The sequence below is a fragment of the Gopherus flavomarginatus genome, chromosome 10 (assembly GCF_025201925.1).
Source record: "Gopherus flavomarginatus isolate rGopFla2 chromosome 10, rGopFla2.mat.asm, whole genome shotgun sequence".
Lineage (NCBI taxonomy): Eukaryota > Metazoa > Chordata > Testudines > Testudinidae > Gopherus > Gopherus flavomarginatus.
This window is the reverse complement of record NC_066626.1, coordinates 22904745-22920446: the sequence shown is the minus strand read 5'-3', so window position 1 is coordinate 22920446 and position 15702 is coordinate 22904745. Positions and strand designations below refer to the sequence as shown.

Sequence of the window (15702 nt, the reverse complement as noted above, 5' to 3'; positions counted from 1 at the left end):
CATGACCCCTTCTCAGTCATGCCCCAATCGCTTCAGAAATGCTGCCAAAGGAAGAAATTTAGTCTCATGTCGGAGAATAAAAAGCCCTGGTTAGTTATAAGAACAGACCAATATGACTACTAGTTCTGAATACTGATAAACCCTGAGGCTAGTAACAAATCCATTTAGAATGACAAGCCCATATATAAAATAACCCTGCCATGTGACTGCATAAACTAAAGTCTGTACTCCTAGCTCCTCTCCACAGTAATTATGCATGGTGCATGCTGTCTATTACACTGCAATAATGAGACAAGTTAATAGGAGCATAAACATGTGACTGTTACTTTGTGGGGAACAATCTATCACCCCAGGAAGGAAAAAGCACAGAAAACTGATTTGTATATGGAAGCAAATGAGCCACAGGGTGTAATACCCATTTTTGTGAGAAAAGCTTATAAAACAGATTGTTAAGGTTTTGTTTTTAGTCTTGATACACATGCAGTTGTCATTTACAGAGCCAGCATTAGGTAAATGTATGTGACAGTGCCACCCAGAGGTCGTCACTGTGTCTCATTTATCTTAAATCAGTGGTTTCCAAACTGGGGTTCGCAAAATGTTACAGGGGGGTCCTGGGAAAAAATTGCCTAATAGTGGACAGAGCTGGGGACCCTGGGAAGCATGGGGCCAGCAGCCTGGAGCCCCTGGATTTCCAAGAGCTAAGCAGATCAAAGCAAGCACATCTATCATACTGAGGAGATTGAAACTTCAAGACTCCTTATAAGAAATGGAAAGGGAGGTAGATATTCTGGGCTGTTTTAAAAATGAAATAGGCAGCTCGTGTTTTTAAATTATTATGAAGAACAAGTTCAAGCTTTGTTGTAACATGCGTTGTTTGCCTGGACTGCTCAAGATGAATGCTTGTGTAGGAGGAACTCTTTGAGTTGGTTTCTTAAATACCTTTATGCTGTTTCACATCTGATTCTCCTTGATGAAACATAGGAGCCTTGTCTTATAGCAGGCTTATTCAAAGTGATACAAGCCACGAAAGTGAGATCTTGGACGAGTGTTCCTGTTTTCATAATGTAATAAAAATACTGTCATGATAAATAATAATTAATAATAAATAGTGTGTAATAAGCATGTCACAAAAACAAATTTTATATTTCTGAGATCACTGCTTTTATAATTTATACTCAGGTAAAGGAGAAAATCCCTGAAAATGTTAATTTTTAGGAGGGGGTTCGCGATACTTGACATTTTAGTGAAAGGGGTTCACGGGCTGTTAAAGTTTGGGAACCACTGTCTTAAATGAATGAGCTCCAAACTTTGGAAACAGTCTCCGAAACCAGGCATTTGTGATGTCCCATGATCAATATCTACAATATGTGAGCTTTTAAAGGACTTTCATATTGTTTGTGAGAGTATTTCTTACAAAAGTCTCACTCACTGAGTTGTCAGAATAGGCTCTGAAAAGTATTATGGAGAGATGCTAGTCATAACATTTGAAACAAACTTCAATAATTGTTTCCACATTCCCTCATGTGTTCAAGAAAATCTTGTTCATAGGTCAAATTCCACATGTGATCTGTGGTGTGAGGAGATTTTTTTGGTCAAAATTTGAGGGGAATCTGGGAAGTTGTTTAAGCTATGAACTTAAAAAAAAAAAAGATACATGCTTGCCAACAAGCCAGAGAGAGAGAGAGAGAGAGAGAGACAGATTCTCCCTCCTCTTGGCTACTGCAGCTCACTGGCATGTAAGGGTAGCGCTTTTTATTATGCATGAGGCAGAAATGTAGCAGTCCTGCCTGAGTTAATGGATTAATTCTCTGAGACACTAGCAGCCTGACTGTGTAGTTAGTAACATTGCTAAAGCTGCTGTTAATGGTTAAGTGATCTCATTCTCTGAGGCAGAAATGTAGTGCCTGACTTTTAATGTTGATGTTATTAATGTTTCTATTGTTACTTAACTGTTCCCATTCTCAGTCAATTTCCTCAGGAGCATAACAATCTGTGAAAGTTTTAAGGCCCCTACATTGCCAGAGTGATGTAAAGGAGTCTTATTATAAATGACAGTAAGAGAATCCTCACCTAGGAAGAGCTATGTGCTTTCTCACTTTACCTGTGTCAAAGTGGCACAATGGGGTTAGATTACTGCTCAGGATTTATTTTACTTACCTATTAAAAAAAAAACCCCAAAACAAAAAAACCACATTGAGGGCAAATAATACATTTACCAAGCAGTCTATAAAACGTCAGGACAATCAGAACCAAGTACTTCCCAAGTACCCAACCAGGTCCAGGACAATGATTAGCAAAACTGTCACGTGTGAAAGTCTGAGCAATTTAAAATGACATTCAACTTTTTTGGGGGCAGGGGAGGGGTGTTCAGTGTTGTGTAATGTAATTTAAATGAAAATCCAGGATTATAACTGGAATGCCAATTATTACCAAGTTACCAAGTATTTGTAACTTAACTTTCATGTGTTTAGGAAATGTTAAATACTTATTGTGACTTTTTTCTGTATTGTAGTTTAAATAAATTATCAAAACAATTGAAACTGGTGTGATTATATTGCATTATTTTGACAAATAAAATATGCAGAATTTTGATTTTTTTGGCGCAGAATCCCCCCAGGAGTAATAACCAATTAAACAACTGCAAACAAAGAGTTACTATTAATAGAATGATGTCAGATTAGAGGGAGGTCTCAAGTGGGGTTCCACAGGGATCTGTTCTGGGTCCAATGTTGTTTAACATCTTTATCAATAACCTGGATGTAGCAACAGAGAGCATACTGATCAAATTTGCAGATGACAAAAAGTTAGGCGAGGTAGAGGTTGCCAACACTTTTGAATTTTAGCTCTATCCGCCAATCTTGACAAATTGTTGAATTTAAATTTGTTGTCTATCGCTCAGTTTTCCAAAGACAAATGTAAAGTGATAAATTTACGGAAGAAAAACCAAATGCACAAATACAGATGAGGGATAACTGGCTTGGCAACAGCACTGCTGAGAAGGATCTGGGAGTTGTGATGGATCACAACCTCAATATGAGTCAGCAACATGATGCTGTTTAAAAAAAAAAAGAAAAAGGCAATTTTAGGTTGCATTAACAGAGGCATGACATGCAAGTCACAGGAGGTGACAGTACTGCTCTATTCAGCACTGGTTAGATGCTGAAGATTCATCACAACAGCTTACAATAAACCATTTTTTTCCTTTGCATTTTTATTAATGATAGCATCAAAAATGTCTCTCTTTCCCCCTCCCCCAATATCTGTGCAGGATGGCACTTTAAATCTCTTCTAAATAAAGTAAGAGCAGAGCTACTACAGATTGTAGTCAACAGCGTCAAAAGCACAGTGTTGCTCAAACAGCAGTTTAGTCAACAGAAAGAAAAGTACTTCTCATTCCAGAAACACTCTGCAACTTCTAGGACATCATGCATTGTCCAGACAGAGAAAGGCAAATCCATAAACAGAACCTTGACAAATTTACTGAAATGTACCAGTACCACAGCACTTCATTTTATTAACATTTGTGGGTTTTCTTATTGCTTTAATACAGCTTGCCATGACTTGGCATTTCCAGGGATTAGAACAGACAGCTCACTGTACAGTACAACCCATCAAGAGTAATCACGCTCTATTTGTTTGAGTGCAACTTGCTTTTCCAAATTACAAATTTAGTTAGATTTATCCACCTAGAAATCACAGGAATACCCTATTTCCAACCTGGCTTTATAATACTTAACTTTGGCGCAAACAGTTACCAGTTCTAGAATTTATATAAAGATGTCTTTTTTGCACAATTTAACGTGTATAATTTTTTAAAAGTGCTATTACAGTTAATATCTGATGCAAGGGCCAGACAAGGTTGTTCATTTCCTCCACGATTATTTTATTCATGATATAGTTTCTATCCTCATCTTCTTTTTCAGAAGCAGCATGGCACAAAAAAGTGATACAAGACAAAAGATAATCGAAATCTGTGGCTAATACAGTTTTAAGAGAATGTTACAATTAAACTCAACATTTGGGGATGATTAAAAATAAATGGGCTGGGTTTTTAAGGCATATAATTTAAAAAAAAATGATGAAAATCACCTACTTGAATTTTAACATTCACGTGGCAGTGACTGTCTCCTAGATGTTATGCTAAGGGATGAAAACCCCAGGAGCAGCACACGATGCAACAACCGTTCTCCCGAACGGCTCTCTTTACTCAAGACCCAGCCCCTGCACGGCCCCCTTTCCTTAACACCCTGCCCCCACGCTGTCCCTTACCCCCAGTCCCCACCCTCATGCTGCTTCTTCCCTGCAAGACCATGCCCCCCTCCACTCTCTTCCTCCTGAAACCCCTCCCTCCCCCCATCGCTAGCCCTTGTGAGATGGCTTGCTGCTACGGGTTCGGATACACATAGAAGACGGTTCGTGGATCACGGGTTGATTCTGGCGGACGAGGATCTACATTTTTGTATCCGCACAGGGCTCTACTAATTATCCGACACATAAGTCAGGCAGGATACTATTTTTCCAGCACCACCTGGCTTTCTTGCAATTCTACTCCTAAAACAGCTGTTGTGACAGATCTGGAGTTGCCCCTGGCTCTGTCACTTTGTCATATTGTGAAGAGCTGTCCTAAAAGTGTTTCCTCTGTACAGCACTTTCCTTTAAACAACTAAAGATTTTTTTATTGGATTGTGAAGAATAAGTTTATTTGCATATTCCCTCTCCCTTATTAATGCCAGTGTCATGATTATATAATGAAAGGGACTAGCTCCTTTTGCTGAGATAGTGTTTCCTCTGTCATTAAGCAACTGGGTTTTAGAGCCAACTGTAAATCCCACACTATTTTTCTTCATACATAAGGAACAAAATCTTCAGTCTCTTTGCTGCTAATGAAACAACACATGTTCTGAAGGAGAGATAAGCTATTAAAATGTGAGGTCTCTATGTTCTTCCTTGCTTTTTTGATGCATACAGGTGGCCTTATGGACTTTTCTCCCCAGAGCTGATTCTTTCACTTTAGAAAAGTCAAATGTCAAATCTGGTTTCACTGGAAAACTCTGACGTCTCAGATACAGATTGTAAGCTCTCGCTTGCTCTCTCTGCCCTTACAAGGGCACCATCAGTTTAATAAGTCCACGCACAAACAGAATTGTTTTACATTTTTTAACTACTGTTGTACCACATAAAGTTACCATAACTAAAAGATATTGAAGAAAGTCTCTATGTGTCCAATTTATTTTGTCCATTTAACATAACGTTGTGTCTAGTCAGTTGCATTGTTTCCCCTTTATAGCCATTTTCTCTCATTTATGTAGGTCTTTCACATAAATAGGTTTGCTTTGGACAGGGCCGGCTCTAGGTTTTTTTGCCACCCCAAGCAAAAAAAATTTTGGCTGCCCCTTGTCCCAGCCGAGCTCCCCCCCACAACCCCCTGCCGCCCCAGACCTAATAACCACTGGGAAGCATTTCTTCCTCAATTTTATCCTACTTTTTCTTGAGCAAGTTACAGTGGATCAGTATATTTGATTTGGGAGAAATGAAGTAACAGCTGCCCAAACTGAGCTTGAGCACTCCTGAATTTTGAGGTGTTCAAATCTGGAAGGCGGGTGCTAGGTGTGTGCGTGTGTGTGTGTGTGAGGGGGTTGTGGGCTCCATTGAGGAGCACGGCAGCATGTATGCAGCAACGTGTCTGGCGCTGCACAGAGCCAGACACGGTGGTCTGAGTGGCCCGGTAAAGGGGTTGGAGAAGGGATAGGGGGTTCTGGGGGGGGCAGTCAAGGGACAGGGAGCGGGGGGGTTGGATGGGGTGGAGGTTGGGGGGGCAGTCAGGGGCAAGGAGAAGGGGGTTAGATGGGTCAGGGGTTCGGGGGAGCAGTCAGGGGACAGGCAGTGGTTGGATAGGCATGGGAGTCTCAGGGGTTTGTCAGGGGACAGGTAGGGGGTGGGGTCCTGGGGGGAAGTTGGGGGGTGTCTCAGGAGGGGGCAGTTGAGGATAAGGAGAAGGGAGGTTTAGATAGGGGTTGGGGTCCCAAGGGACAGTTAGGGGCAGGGGTCCCGGGAGGGGGCAATCAGGGGACAAGGAGCAGTGGCGCTTAGATAGGGGGTGGGGTCCTGGGGGGGCAGTTAGAGGCAGGGGTCCCGGGAGGGGGTGATCAGGGGACAGGGAGCGGGGGCGGTGGGGTTGGATGGGTTGAGGTTTCTGTGGGGGGCAGTCAGAGGGAGTGCATGGTGGCAGGTGGGGCTACCCTCCCTCCCCGTGGAGTGTCCTGTTTTTTGAATGTTAAAATATGGTCTCCCTACCGCTCTCCACTCACAGCACACTGCCGCATGAGGTCCCCCTCCTTCCTTTCCAGTTGGTAGCGGCCAAGGGAATGCTGGGTAATGTAGCTCTTTCCCTGTTCCAGGGCCTGCTCTATAGGCAGGGAGCTAACCAAGGAACTACAGCTCCCAGAGCCCCCTATTGGTTCTCAGCTCCCAGGCTGCCGCCCCTGCAAATGGGCTGCCCCAAGCTGGTGCTTGCTTTGCTGCTGCCTAGAGCCACCCCTGGCTTTGGACTTACTAACAACATATCTTTCTGGGAATATGAGAGTATTTCCTAATATTTGAGTTGGGGGTTTTGAAGTTTCATGTCCCAGAGAAGTAGAAGGAACAGAGATACAATTAGGCAGCAGTAACCATAAATCCTTCTTTAAAGTTTTTAGAAAGAAAATGTTGTTTTAAAAAGTAAAATATGATTACAAAGCAATCAAAATTGGTGGGGATGTCTGGAGAAGCTTGTGTGTGTGAAACTATTTTTGACTTGTTTTTGTTTTTTAATTTGACATATGCCTGTAATTGAAGGACCAGAGAGTCTGACTATATAAACAAAGATGTTTTCTCAAGTGTTATCACCTATTCAACCACAAAAATGAAAAGTAAGGATTTTAGGGGACAATCCTGTGAACACTCATACACATGTATTAACTTCACTCATATGGAGTACTTCAAATGAAGTCCCAGAGACTATGAGATCAATGGGACTATGCAATGGCATGAAGTTAAGCAGGCATGTAAATATTTGTAGGATCATGAAAGGAAAAGCCGGCAGTGACAAACAACTCAGTCTGTTCACTTGTCCCAGCTGAATAAGTGCAACACTACATCTAACTACATCTAACTGCAGAACATTTCAAAGACTTAAAACCATTAGACATGACTAGGGGCTTGTCTACATAGGAAAGCTGACCAGAATAGCTATTTCAGAATAAACTATTCCATAACAGCTGCCTGCGTGAAAGCTTTACACTAGAACAAAAGTGATCTTATTCCAAAATAATTCCTCTACCTTATTGTGCACCCACAATAAAAGTCATTTATTTATTCTAGAATAGAGTCTTCATGCGGGAGCTAGTGCAGAATAGTTTATTCTGCAATGGTTAATCTGATCATTTTCCCAGTGTAGACAAGCCCTTACACAGTGAATGCAAGACTACCAGTTTTCTGGATTTAAAGTGCAAAGCAACTGGGAATGAAACATAACCATACATATGTCTCCCCCAACTGCCACCATTTCAAGAATAATTAGTTTAATGACAGTCATTAATACCCACTGCGCCGCTGGCAGGCCAGCTGCTAGCTCTTGACCAGGCTGCAGGCATTAGCTAAGAACTCAGAGCTGGAGACCAGAACAGGTCACTTGTACGTTATTTTGGGCAAAACTAAATATTAATCTTATACGAATGTATGAATGTATTAAGAAAATATGTAAATTATGCTTTATACCTTTGAAAATGTTTGCTCTAAACTTGTGAACTCAGGGACGGGAATCATTCCCATTGTCCATCCAGAAGGACTATTAAAATCAAATGGGCCACAAAGGACCACTGCAATACGAAGGATTGTTTAATGGCTCTATCACACCCCTGGAGGAGTATGTGAAGAAGGCCTCATCCCATTTCTCTGAATGCTGGAAAAGGGACATAAAAATAGCTGATGTGAAAATTTTCCATCTTTCCGGCTGTTTGAACTCTGAAGGGCCAGAGATTCTAAATTGGAGCCAGAGATCCCTACAGGCTGCTTCTTGAGTATGCCCGGAAAGACACTTTGAATTGAGAGATCACTACAACTCTGTCACTCCTAGGATTTAGATGGCAACAATTTGTGTGTAGATGTTTGCTTGCTCTAACCTGTAAATAACTCGTATTCCTTTTTCCTAGTTAATAAACCTTCAGATGGTTTGTTACAGGATTAGGTGCAGCCATTGTCTTTGGTGTAAAATCTAGGGCATCAATTGATCTGGGGTAAGTGACTGTGTCTTGAGATTAGAAGCAACCTGAATGTGGGGTGATTTTTGGTTTATGTGAGCATTTATCATGAAGTCCAGTTTGTCTGGTTGGCAAGATAGGCTGTAGAGTCTAAGGGAACTCTCTGGACCTCCATGTTAAGACTGTTATAGTGTTCTACAAGAACAACAAGGAGTCCGGTGGCACCTTAAAGACTAACAGATTTATTTGGACATAAGCTTTCATGAGTAAAAACCCACTTCTTCAGATGGTTTTTACCCACGAAAGTTTATGCCCAAATAAATCTGTTAGTCTTTAAGGTGCCACTCGACTCTTTGTTTTTGTGGATACAGACTAACATGGCTACCCCCTGATGCTTATATAGTGATCTAGGACCGTGGGGGCTGCGGAAAGTGGCGCGGGCCAAGGGATGTGCTGGTCACCCTTCCCGCAGCCCCCACTGGCCTGGAGCGGTGAACCACGGCCAGTGGGAGCCATGATCGGCTGAACCTGCGGACGCGGCAGGTAAACAAACCGGCCCGGCCTGCCAAGGGCTTTCCCTGAACAAGCGGCGGCCCTAGTTTGAGAACCACTGATCTAGGAGTTCTCATTTGTTACTGACTTGGTGGAAACTAATTATAGAACAGATCATCAGTTTGGGGTGTCCACCCTGTTTTTGAAAGTCTGCCCTCAAGTAGGCTCTCACAGTCATGAGCCACTCCAGAGAGCATGACACCCATGACAGCTTGAAAGTTTTGTAATGAAAACAGATTTAGTAAATTAAATTGGTAGATTTTAGGCAAATTAATTTAGCTAACTTTTATCTAAGAATTTTTACTTAAAGTAAAGACTCATTTCAGATACTTAAATCAAAGAATTTGATGCTCTTCGCACACTACAATGACAGTACAGCAAAAATAGAGGGCAAACACGCTGAAAAAAGGAATATGCTCAGGTAACTGAATAACAGTATTTAAAACAGGAGAAAGCAGAGTTTCTGTACAAAACCATGGCAAAACAAACGTATCTTATTTTAAATCCATCTACAACAACTTCTGCAAAGTAACCATGTCATGCTGATTAATTCCCAAATCTTTTCTGCACATACACAACATTAATAACAGATATATCACCATTTTCGCAGTGTGGGTTTTCTTTTCCTTCTACTTTTACCAAAAGCATCCAGTGAGGCCTGGACCTTTATTTCAGAGTAGAAGAAAATTTCATGAAACCAATACTTTGGTTAGGGAGCACAGCAGGGAAAGCCTGCAATGAAATTCTGATGTCTCTGTTCTAAATTCCTCACTCTTTGGGAAACAAAAGGCCCTTAGGTACATGTCTGAGTTAGGTCTGGGTGGGTTCAGGCAAAGAAAGTCAGCAAGTGGTGTCTTCATGTCCTTTTACTACAAACAGGGTATGTTATTTCTTACAAATGGACTGAGTACTCTGAGTGAATTTGTGTCAGAAAATAAATATTTTAGCAATGACTAGTGGGGAATCATGGAATAATATAAGCAGCTGTTTCCTTTTATTCTTGGAGGACACAAGCAAGAGATCGGATTTCCCAAAATAGTAACCCAAATGTGATGTATTATTATCAACAGTTTTCATCAATATGTTATATCGCTGTTTTTACATAAAGATCTTTAGGATAAAATATTCTTACAATATTAAGAGTCTTACTGTACAAGTTTGTTTCACTGCAACACTTAAAATGAGCATGTTGTATTCAGTTTTGTTGAGCATTTAGGGTCACTGACAGATAGCTAGTAAAACACACAATCTGGAAATACTTATCAGTCAAGAGATTGATTTCTTAATATACCTAAAACAGTGCATGATATCAAGATTATAAACAAAGCAAGTAACTTTTTTTTCTTCAACTCAGAAGCAGTAGCTAAGTTACTTTCATCTGATGCCATTATTTTCTTTTAATATATATATTTGTTTAATACATCTCTATAGATTTTCAATCACTGTATTTGTAGAGGTCTTCAGAAATTCTACAATGTGATATCTTTTAAATAGTTTGAGAATTTTAGTTCAACGCTCAAAAATAAACAAATTCTGCACTACTGTATTTTAAAACAAATTTTGCACTATTAAAATGCTCCAATAAATAATAACCTTGCTCGCTGTCTATTACTGAATTGCCAGCCTCAAAATGAGTATAGCCACCATTTTAAGTAATAGAAAGGTTTTGCTTTCAGTTTTGTAATCATCTTTGTGGAAATGAACAATACTTGTCGGTGAATCACATATTCCTAGGCTTCCTCCAGGGACAGGACACAGAAGAAAGGCTATTCCTCCCCCAAAGATCCTCTCTTATGGAAGCAAATCACTGTCACAAAAAGTTGTGCTGCATAAGAACTTTAGTCATATAAAGCCAAGGCCTTAGAAATACCTAACAGAGATTAGATAAACTAGGCAACACATATATAAAAATATTATGGCAGCATCACCTCATACAGGGGAATCAATACATCAAGCAATGGGAACTAGATTAGTTCATATTTATTTCAACAATTTATATGAACATGCATCTATTCAATGCCCTACCACACCTGCCATAAATTAAAAGAACAAATTACTTTGATCTGTGACCAATATAAGTGAACTACTCACATGTCACTATATGTCTATTCAAGGAAACAAAGAAATCCAAGAGACAAGACAGTGTTGAAGTGTGTATAAAAAGAAGGGGGGAGAAGGGAGGAGACAAGCTAATTACAAATGATGTTAAATGATGTGTTTCAGAAAAAACAGTAACACGACTAGCCACTATCTTTACTGCTCACTCCACAAACTCCCCTAAAACACAGAGTATATTTTCCAACAAACAGTTTCTGTTTCTTTTGTAATGTTATTATATGAATAGTATTAACAGTATTGCATTTGTAACTGGGTGACATCAGCTACTGGTAGCAACAGGACTGGAGGAAAAAAAAAAATCAACTATCCTTGAATTGTATAATCTGGTTCATTCTATGTAGAGCCAGTGGTAATGATCCTCAATAAAGAGTTAAATGGTTCAATTTAACCCAAAGCACAGAAAGTTGAGGGCTTTATGTAGAAATAAAAGTTTAAGAATTTTGTTTCTAGAACAGGATCTGTAGATGTGAAACCATAAATAAAATAAAAATTTTTCTTTATATAGCACCTTTCATCTGAGGCTTTCAAAATGGGTTAAGATCATTGACCAATATTGACAACATGCCTATGAGCTGAATATATTTAAAATACCTCTTTAGAGAATACTGCAACAAGAGCAGCTACTTCAAATACACAATTTTTTTTAGATTCAGCTTTAAAAAAATTTATGCCCATATAAAAGCATCACGACAATAATTACATTTACAACACTAAATATACAAGTAAGTTAACTCTGCCAGCCAGCAGCCTTAGATAAATAAAGATAAACAATAATCTACTGGCTGAGATAAATTATTATTTGTATTACTGTGGTGTTAAGGATAACAGTGGGGAAAAATCCAAACAAGTCATTCAACCCTAATTTATAGCCAGTAACATACCCTTAACTTTACCCTACAAATGGTTTTGCAGCATTTCTGAAGGTAATCAAATTCAAGGTATTTTCAAAGGGTGCTTTTTTTCCATCCAAAGTCCCATGAGTCACTCAGTAATACACAGATGTTCTATGAAAAATCCTCTTGTTAGAATTGGTCAAAAATACTTCCGAAATCAAGACAAAAGAACAATGTGTATTTGACTCCATATAACTGAGGACTGATTTCGAGAAAAGATTAAAAGTTGCATTCAAAGTGTAATTTTAACAAATTATCATTTGAAACAGACAAGGTAATTCATGAAAAATAGGGTTTCTAATAGAAATTCTTACGGTATCACTGTTAATGCCATAATACAACTTTGCAGTGAAGAAGACTGTTGCAAAACTTGGTGAAGTCTGAATCTCTTTTGCACCAGATCTGCACACGAGCAGAGCCACAACAGAATTTAAAACAGCTTTATTTTCTATCAGTAAATATGTAATCTCTAATCATAATATGATTGAAAGGTACTCTGAATGAATGAATGAACTCTTGATTAGGAGCTTAAAGTCATGCCATCTGGCATGTTTGCAGCTACCACTAAAATTTACAATGAAGTATAACATTTGACTGAAAGTATTACAGTAATTTGAGCATTCTTAATATACATATTATATATGATGGCAGAGAATACTTCCATGGGTTCCTATAGAATTTTCTTTTATTAAAACAAAGCTCACACTTTAGAGGCTGAAATGCTTGTAATAACTAATAGCTAAATGTTCAAGCTGCTGCATGGATGCAATTTGTAAAGTTGTCTGTAAAAAAGCCAAAAATGGCTGAGAACTTGAAAAATTGATGGTAGCAGACCACGAAACCCAGAGATGATTCAACCTGGTGATATTCTGAATAAATAAAATAAAAAAAATATTAATAATTGGAGATATACCTATCCCCTAGAACTGGAAAGGACCTTGAAAGGTCATTGAGTCCAGCCCCCTGCCTTCACTAGCAGGACTAAGTACTGATTTTTGCCCCAGATCCCTAAGTGGCCCCCTCAAGGACTGAACTCATAACCCTGGGTTTAGCAGGCCAATGCTCAAACTACTGAGCTAGCCCTCCTCCAAAACTGGGTAATTATCTCAGTGATAACTGAACTTGGTGATAATCTAAACAAAAAGCGCTCTCAAGCATACTTGAAGCTGTTTTCATTGCTTCCCACTGGCCTAACATAATTTAAAGCCTTGACCCACATTACACTTTTCTAGGGAATCTCCCAAGAAGCAGTAGCAACAGTGGGAGCCTTAGTGTAGGCAAGGCTGCATTATCTAGTACAGGGGTCAGCAACCTTTCAGAAGTGGTGTGCCGAGTTTTCACTTATACACTCTAATTTAAGGCTTCGCGTGCCAGTAATACATTTTAATGTTTTTTAAAAGGCCTCTCTATAAGTCTATACATTATATAACCAAACTACTGTTATATGAAAGTAAACAAGGTTTTCAAAATGTTTCAGAAGCTTTATTTAAAATTAAATTAAAATGCAGATCTTATCAGTTTAGTGTGATCCTTGCCCTTGCTTTTCCTTGCTGAGTTTTCCAATGTCTGGCAAGTATTTGGATACTTTAAGCTGAATACAGGATTCTGAGTGATCAGTTATTAACTGGCTGGCAGGAGGTCAGCAGCTGGAATCCCAGATCAGCAGCTGAGGAGAGTGGAGCTGGCAGCTGGTAGGGCTGAGCAGGGCTGGAGGCCTTCACCCTGTCTGGCAGGGGGACTTCACTGGAACTCCAACCGGAAGCAAGGTGAATGGAACCGGTGGCGGGACCCCGGCTGGCAAGGGGCCAGCAGCGGAAACTCTAGAGCGGCGGCGTGGTGAGGGTGTCAGCACACCCCCACTCTGGGGTTTCGGCTGCTGGCTCCTGTCAGCTGGGGTCTCAGCCTGTTGTCAGCCTGGAGTTCCTTCACCCAGGCCAGCAGCGGGCGCTGAGTGGGGTCGGCGGTGGGACTGCGGCTGGCAGGAGCCGGCGGTGGAAACCCGTAGGTTGCTGACTCCTGATCTAGTACTATCCTGAGCAGGTTTATAGGATATGGTGATAAAAATGTAGGTACCTTGCCTACATACAAAACACAACATTGTAATTATACCAATGGTAGTGGAAAATTTCCCCCCACAAAAGGATGGCAATAGAGTAGACACTGCATCAGAGGGTAAGCAATAATTTTCCCCAAGCCATGTAGCAAATCAACAACAGAAGCAGAAACAAAATTCAGTCTCATGCTCTACGCTACTCAGTTGTATTCCCTCTGAAACAAAGTGTAAAATAAAGCAAACCTGACCTAATTAATTTCTTTCAGCAAGTGCCAAGAATAAAATGTTGTATTGAGAAAAATCTACCAAGAATCTGTAAACTGAATCAGCTTTGACAGTATGGCCACAATAAGAGGCCACATTACTGTATTAAGAACAGGAGTACTTGTGGCACCTTATACACATACAGAGAACATGAAAAGGTGGGAGTTGTCCTACCAACTTTAAGAGGTTAATTAATTAAGAGAAACCAACTTTTGTAGTGATAAACAAGATAGCCCATTACAGACAGTTTGACAAGAGGTCTGAGAATACTTAACATGAGGAAATAGATTTAATGTGTGTAATGGCTCAGCCATTACCAGTCTCTATTCAGGCCTAAGCTGATGGTGTCTAATTTGCATATTAATTCAAGTTCAGCAGTTTCTCATTGGAGTCTGTTTCTGAAGCTTTTCTGTTGCAAAATTGCCACTTTTAAGTCTGTTACTGAGTAGCCAGAGAGCTTGAAGTGTTCTACTGGTTTTTTACTGTTATGATTCCTGATGTCAGATTTGTGTCCATTTATTCTTTTGTGTAGAGCCTGTCCAGTTTGGCCAATGTATAATGTACACCATGAGCCATTACACACATTAGCCTCCCACCTTTTCATGTTCTCTGTATGTGTATATATATCTCCTCACTATATGTTCCATTCTATGCATCCAATGAAGTGGGCTGTAGCCCACGAAAGCTTATGCTCAAATAAATTTGTTAGTCTCTAAGGTGCCACAAGTACTCCTGTTCTTTTTGCGGATACAGACTAATATGGCTGCGCTCTGAAACCTGTCATTACTTATTATTCAGAAACTAATAAATAATTAATACACCTTAGCCATACTCTAATCTGTTAATACGTTAGCAATCTGCATTTTGAATCATCAACAGAGGAAAGGAAAGGGTGTTAAAAAACCAAAGAGTAACTACTCCTTCCCACACACACACACCTCTTGGAAGCCCTACTTGCGACTATTAAGAGAACAGGTTTATGAAATGCTTCTTCCAATTTAGTACAACTCTTCCCCCCCACCCACCTCCTCCACAAATGGGAAGGGAGTCCCATTCCTCCCTGTACCATATCTGTCCCAGCAATCATACTTCCATAGCAGGGCTGGAGAAAACTCATCCTTGATCCTGCACGGATTTATCTCAGTCACATAACTGGGGATTCATTCCATGGGTGTCACTCAGAAAAGAAACAGGCCCATTGTTTTCAGTTAACAAGGATGTGATGGTGAATAAAGGGGGACCAGGAGGATGAAAGTGACTGGATGGGGAGTGGAGATGACTGGGGGTTGGGGTTAAAGGGGGGTGGGTTTGAAAGACCAGGGAGAGGGAGGTGACTGGGTTAGAGGTGGAGGTGACCGGAAGCGGGCTGGAGCTGACTGGGGGCAGTAGGGGGGATGAGGGAGCGGGAGAGTGAAGGGGGGAAGGACGAGGGGGCGAGATAGAGGAGACGGGGAGAGCTGAAGATCTGAGAGCAGGAGGGGGCTGAAGGACCAGGGGGATGGAGGGCGGGGTCAGGAGACCGCTGGCTGGAGGGCGGGCGGGACAGATGGAGGGGGCTGAAGGACCAGGCGGTGAAGGGCGGGGT

At 40.6% G+C, this 15702-nt stretch overlaps 1 protein-coding gene across 3 annotated transcripts in view; it reads right to left on the bottom strand.

Moving 5' to 3' along the window:
• Window positions 1-15702, bottom strand: part of TRAK2 (trafficking kinesin protein 2) — a 65898-nt gene that overhangs the window by 49915 nt on the left and 281 nt on the right. The window lies entirely within an intron of this gene.